Below are 7258 nucleotides of genomic sequence, written 5' to 3' on the forward strand. Positions count from 1 at the left end.
TGGGAGTTTCTTAAGTTCTCTTAACTTAAAGGTTCTAGGGTTTTAAAGTCTTATAGTTTTAGGAGATCAATTGGAGAGCTTAAAGAAGGCATAGACGTGGGTTTGTTTGGAAGAGAAGGCCGTGACTTGAAGAGCTTTTGGAGGATTTCTGTTAGGTCTAAAATATTGATGATTTTATGCCATATTTATAGCTTAATATTTGTTAGTTTGTGCTAATTTGTTATGGAAAGATACTTAATTATGTATTTTTCTTAATCTAGGTAAAAGAGGAAGAATTTTAAGAAAACAACCATAAAAATGGATTCCTTGGGTCGAATTATGGTGGGAAGCAAGATTTGAGCTCGAACGGACTAAACATTAAAAAGATTCCAAAAAGATACCTTGAAGATTCCATAAAGATTCTATCGGGAATTTCATGATGGAAGTGGATGTCATATGAATCATCAAGATCTGAGGATTTCAAATGTCTCGTTATTTTTGGATTTCGAGGTGCGAGCAAAGAGTTATCATCATTTAAAGTTTAGAATTTATAAAAATAATATTCTAGTTAAATCTCCACCATTGATCAAAAGAGGGAATCAAGGCAATTTGAGGGCCAAGATAAAAACAAGTGGCAATAATTGGTTAATTTATCATTAATGAGGCACATGTCATGTCACATGCTTCATTAACGATAAATTAGACTAATTAACTATTTTTTTAGGAGGAATTAGATAAAGGGAAAGTAGTAGAGAGCAAATAATATACAGTTTCCTTTTTACACATGAAATTCGTCCAACCCTATTCATGGCCTAAAAAAGGTATCTTCCAAGACTCCCACATTGAAAATAAAGAGAGAAAAAGATTCCCAAAGCCCTATATATATAGCCCCCACCACATTGAAGGAAGATATACAAGTTTAGAGAGTTATTTAAGAGCTTTTAGGAGGCTTAAATAGAAACAAACCAAATTTTGGGAGTTTCTAAAATTCTCTTAAGGGTTCTAGGGTTTTAAAGTTTTAGAGTTTTAGAAGATCAATTGGAGAGCTTGGAGGAGGCAGAGAGACGTGGGCTTGCTTGGAGAAGAAGGCTACTACTTTGAGAGCTCTTGGAGGAGAATTTCTTCAATAGTTTTTATTCTCTTTTCCTTTCTCTTTAATTGTGAATCTTATTATTTTTAATAATTATGGATGTTGAAATTATTTTTACCATGAACTAATTTTCATAGCTAGGGCTATGATATAGCCCTAACTATGAAGGTTTAATTATTTTAATATATGTTAAGTTTTATTTAATTAGTAATATGTTTTGTTAATAAATCATTGGTATACTTAATGCTTTCATAGGCCGGAAGGAATGAATGTTTTTAATAATATTTGAGCGTGGAAAAGGATAATATTATGGATCTCTAATGATTTACATGAATGCATAATTGATTGAAAAATAATTATGTCTCATGCCATATTATTTGCTTAATCTATGCTTAATGAATTTGCATGATTGAATTTATAGGCCGGAAGGAATAAATTAGGTTATGTGAATATTATCAATTGTGAGTGGAAACTACTTTTAATTAATTTTATGATTAAGTGTGGTTAACAAAATTACTAGTTAATTAAATTCACATATTTAAGTAATTAAATTGGAATAGTTAGTGGTGAAATCAAATGCCCTAGTATTCATAATTATTCAATTCTCTCTCTTTACTTGAAATTGATAAAATTTTAATTGATTGCTTTTGTTTAATTTAGTTTATTTATTTTCAATTGCCATCTTAAATTTTAGTTCAAATATTATCAAAACCTAATTATCTTTGGTACTTAATACTTAATCCCTTGGGTACGACAACCCTATTTTTCCACTTTATTACTTGAAAACGATTCGTGCACTTGCGAGTTGATTTTACACATCAAGTTTTTGGCGCCTTTGCCGGGGATTAAGGCATTAATATTAATTCGGATTGGGTTTAGTAGTACTTTGATCATTGTTTTCTTATTTTAAATTTTTATATTTGTTTCTTAATTTTGGTTTTAGTGTTGCATGCTAGGGTTTTAATTCTTTGCTTGTTTGGCCAACTTGCTTTGAATTTTTAATACTTATTTTGTGGTACTTGAAACCAAAATTGTGTTTTTAATTTATTGGTGCTTAGGTTACAAGTCTAGCATACTTAGGGATTTTATTATTATTTTTTATTTGTTTGGTTGAATAAGATTAGGTTTAGCTTACTTTTAGTTGAAATTTTAGTTTGGTATAATTGTTTACTTTAAAAGCTTACCTGCACAAAAGGGTTTAATTTTTTGCATTCTATTCTTTTGGTTCATTATTTCCTAGAGTTATTTTCATTTATCTTTTAGTTAAGTGTTAGTTTGTTTTTCTTTATTGCTAATTGATTTTAATTGTTAGATTAGTTAGCAACATTAGAATTCTAATAATTTTTTTTTCTTGTTCAATTTTCTAATTTTCTTTCTAATTTATTTTACTTGCTCTTTTTTTAGGAATTAGGTGTTGTGTATGAGTCATAGTGGTGATCAAGAGTTCAAGGAGGAAGTTGACTTAGAAAATAAACCAGAACCTAGAAAACAAGCCATAAGGAGTACTTGGGTACGTATAGACTAAGGAACTCAAGAAGCTGCAATGCCAACCAAAGAGAAGATGATTTGCCCATATGCGAGTATGCTGCTCACAAGAAAGTTGGTGATTTATCTTACATAAGGAGACCACCCATTGAAGCAAACAATTTTAAAATTGAAGCATCTACTACTTCTTTGCTTAATAATGTTCAATTTTGCGGTTTGCCTCATAAAGATCCAAACATGCATATTTCTAGTTTTCTTCAATTGTGTGATATGTCTAAACAAAATGGTGTTTCTGATGATGCTTTTCGATTAAGACTTTTTCCTTGGTCTCTTAGAGACAAGGCAAAAGTGTGGTTAAATTCTTTACCTGCAGGTACTATCACTACATGGGATGCTATGGAGGCAAAATTCCTAGACAAATTTTTTCCTCCATCAAAGACCGCAAAATTGAAAAGTGATATAAACAATTTTTGTCAATGGGACCAAGAAACTTTGTATGATGCATGGGAGCACTTCAAGGAACTATTAAGAAGATGCCCACACCATGGTTTTCCAACATGGATACAGGTACAGATTTTCTATAATGGTCTAGATTATATAAGGTAACAAACAATTGGTAGATGCAGCTGCAGGAGGTTCTTTAATGAAGAAGAGGCAATCAGAAGCATTTGAATTAATTGAAGAGATGGCCCATAATAACTACCAATATCCAAGTGAGAGGAGACTAAATGGAAGAAGTCAAGTAAAGGCCGTGGAAGACGTTGATATTAACAACTTAGGAGCTCAACTTGCAACCCAATTCATAAAGACCTTGAACACTCAATTTGGTCAAATAGGGGTGAATTCTATCCAATCTACTAATAATTTTTTATTTTGTGATTTATGTGGTGCTCATGATCATAAGAGTGTGGATTGCCAAGTTGGAAATCCCTTTGCTTCTGATGATGTTAATTTTGTAGGGAACTTCCAAAAGCAACAAAACAATCCATATTCTAACACATATAATCCAGGATGGAGGAACCACCCAAAATTTTCATGGTCTAACAACAACCAGCAAGGGTCTAATCAAGGACAAAGTGGAGGGTTTCAAAGACAACAATTCCAATCTCCATTCTACCAAAAGCCGCAACTTGCACATCAAAATCAAAATTCTTCTCAAGCTCAAACTCAATTTTCTTCACTTGAACAATCCTTGCAAGAGTTATCTAATAATACTAATTCTTTCATGCAGAGAACTGAGCAACAATTGACAAACCATAGTCAAATAAATGTTCAACAACCAAATGGCTGCAATCAAAAGCTTGGAGAACAAAATAGGTCAATTAGCAACTCAATTCCAAAGAAGTCAAGGAACTTTGCCAAGCCAAACGGAGAAGAACCCAAAGGAGCAGGTTCAAGCCATTACATTAAGAAGTGGAAAGCAAGTAGCCGGGCCTAAAGAAAGTAACAAAGGGATGGTAATTCTTGATGATGAAGATGAAGAGAGCCCTATAGACTCAACATCACACTTGGTCACACATGACAACTCAAAATCAAATGTGGAGCATAATGAGGCTTATAGGAGAAAAGATGAAGGTTTAAGTGATGCCATGAAGTCTCCACCAACAAAGTACATACCACCACATGTAAGAGAGGCCGAGAGCTCACCAACTGGATCAAAGAAAGTTGAACCAGCACCTTACCTAACCAAACCTATTGACAAGCACAACGAAAATGAGGAGAAGAGCCTTCAAGAAAACCCCACCTCCACCTTTCCCATCTAGGTTTAGGAATGCAAAGTTAGATAATCAATTTAAAAAGTTTCTTGATGTATTTAAGCAATTGCATGTAAATATCCCTTTCATAGATGCCTTAGAACAAATGCTTTCCTATGTTAAGTTTTTGAAGGAGATATTGTCAAACAAGAGGAGGTGGGAGAATTATGAGTTAGTAGCTTTGAGTGAGGAGAGTAGTGCTAGGTTACACCATAGGATTCCACCCAAGTTAAAAGATCCAGGAAGCTTTGATATCCCGTGTAACATTGGACATTATAATTTTATGGCTCTTTGTGATTTAGGTGCTAGCATTAATTTGATGCCATATAGCATTTACAGGAAGCTTGGAGTGGAAGATGTGAAGCCTACCACAATGACTCTTCAAATGGCAGATCGAAGCATCAAAAGGCCAAGGGGAATATTGGAGGATGTACTTGTAAAAGTAAACAAGTTCATATTCCCTGCAGACTTTGTGATACTTGATATGGAAGAAGATGACAACATTCCAATCATTCTTGGAAGACCATTTCTTGCAACCGGACGTGCCCTAATTGATGTACAACAAAGGCAAGTAACCCTTAGAGTACTCAATGAGGAGGTAAGTTTTCAAATCCCTAATGTTGTTAAATTTCCTAATCTTGATGAAATTTCTTGCTGCTTTCTTGTCGATGCATGTGATGAATTGGTAAATGATATGGCAAAGGAAAGTAATTTAGATCCCTTAGGATTGAGTGAGTTATTTGGACCATGTACAGAAGAAGAAAAACAAGAGTGTAACATCATAGATATAGCCACCCACTGTGAGGTAGATTATGTTGGAAAGTTTGAGGATTTAGGTGAGAGTGGACCTAGAAAGATACCGAGTGTGGAGCACCCACCTATAATTGATTTGAAGCCACTATCTAGTCATTTAAAATATGCTTTTCTAGGATTTAATAATACCCTTCCGGTAATAATTTCATCCGCCCTTAGTGAGGACCAAGAAGCCAAACTTTTAGAAGTTTTAAGAGAACATAAAACTGCACTAGGTTGGACTATAGCTGATATTAAGGGTATTAGCCCCTCTATTTGTATGCACAAAATACTTATGGAGGAAGACCATAAACCGACTGTAGAACATCAAAGGAGGCTTAATCCTAATCTTAAGAAAGTGGTTCATGGTGAGATTTTAAAGCTTTTAGATGCCGGGATTATCTATCCTATTTCAGATAGTAATTGGGTAAGTCCTATTCAAGTAGTTCCTAAGAAAGGTGGGATGACTGTGCAAGAGAATGATAAGAGTGAGCTTATTCCTACTAGGTTAGTTACTGGGTGGAGAGTGTGTATTGATTATAGGAAGCTTAATAAGGCCACTAGAAAAGACCATTTTCCTTTGCCATTCATTGATCAAATGTTAGAAAGGTTAGCCGGTAAGGAATATTATTGTTTTCTAGATGGTTATAGCGGTTACAATCAAATAGCTATTGCCCCTGATGATCAAGAAAATACTACTTTTACTTGTCCTTATGGAACTTTTGCCTATAGAAGGATGCCTTTTGGTTTATGCAATGCACCTGCAACCTTTCAAAGGTGTATGGTGTCCATGTTTTCGAATATGGTAGAAGATATCATTGAAATTTTTATGGATGATTTTAGTATATTTGGTGATTCTTTTACCTCTTGCTTGCAAAATTTATCTAGGGTTCTTCTACGGTGTAAAGAAACGAATCTTGTGCTTAACTGGGAAAAATGTCACTTTATGGTTCAAGAGGGCATAGTTTTAGGTCATAAGGTTTCTAAAAGGGGAATTGAGGTAGATAAAGCTAAAATAGAAGTTATAGAGAAATTGCCTCCACCTACTTCAATAAAAGGTATTAGGAGTTTTCTTGGGCATGCGGGCTTTTATAGGAGATTTATTAAGGATTTTTCCAAGATAACTAAACCTCTTTGTAACTTGTTGAATAAAGATGTTCCCTTTGTTTTTGATGATGAATGCATGCATGCTTTTTTAATCTTTTGAAAGAAAAATTAATATGTGCTCTCCCATTATGTGTACTCCTAATTGGAATCTACCTTTTGAAATTATGTGTGATGCTAGTGATTATGCTATAGGAGCTGTTTTGGGACAAAGGAAAGATAAAAAACTGCATGTTATTTATTATGCTTCTAGAACTTTGAATGATGCTCAACTTAATTATGCTACTACTGAGAAAGAGATGCTTGCCATTGTCTTTGCTTTTGATAAGTTTAGAGCATATTTGTTAGGTTCTAAGACCATTGTCTGTACCGATCATAGTGCAATTAAGTACCTCATGAGTAAGAAAGAGTCTAAACCTAGGTTAATTAGATGGGTTTTGTTACTTCAAGAGTTTGACTTAGAAATTTTGGATAAAAAAGGAGTAGAAAACCTAGTAGCTGATCACTTGTCTAGGTTGGAATTGAGTGAGGAAAAAGAAGAAAGAGATATAGAAGAGTGTTTTCCAGATGAGAAAGTGTTTAAGGTTGATGGTATGTTTGATGTACCTTGGTATGCTGACATTGTTAATTATTTGGTTACTAATGTTATGCCGCCTAGTTTGGAAAAACCATATGAAAAGCATAAGTTTCTTAAGGAAAGTAGGTATTACTTTTGGGATGACCCCTATCTTTTTAAGAAGTGTGCCGAGGGTATAATTAGGAGGTGTGTTGCTAGAGAAAAGACAATGTCCATTATTAAAAGTTGTCATTCTAGTGAGTATGGGGGGCATTTTGGGACTAAAAAAACCATAGCAAAAGTTTTAAATTCTGGATTTTATTGGCCATCTATGTTTAAAGATACTAATATTTATGTGCAAAGGTGTGATAGGTGCCAGAGAACTGGGAACGTATCAAGGAAGAATGAGATGCCTTTGAAGAATATCCTTGAGGTAGAATTGTTTGATGTTTGGGGTATTGATTTCATGGGTCCTTTTCCTTCTTCTTGTGGTAATAA

At 34.0% G+C, this 7258-nt stretch overlaps 1 non-coding gene across 1 annotated transcript; it reads right to left on the minus strand.

The window, feature by feature from the left end:
• Positions 1–2998: 2998 nt before the first annotated feature.
• On the minus strand, positions 2999–3105 carry LOC112491882 (small nucleolar RNA R71). The gene has a single exon (XR_003056220.2). It is a non-coding gene; the product is annotated as a small nucleolar RNA R71 (small nucleolar RNA).
• Between the last annotated feature and the right edge of the window lie 4153 nt (positions 3106–7258).

Source organism: Ziziphus jujuba, chromosome 5, assembly GCF_031755915.1.
Source record: "Ziziphus jujuba cultivar Dongzao chromosome 5, ASM3175591v1".
Taxonomy (NCBI): domain Eukaryota; kingdom Viridiplantae; phylum Streptophyta; class Magnoliopsida; order Rosales; family Rhamnaceae; genus Ziziphus; species Ziziphus jujuba.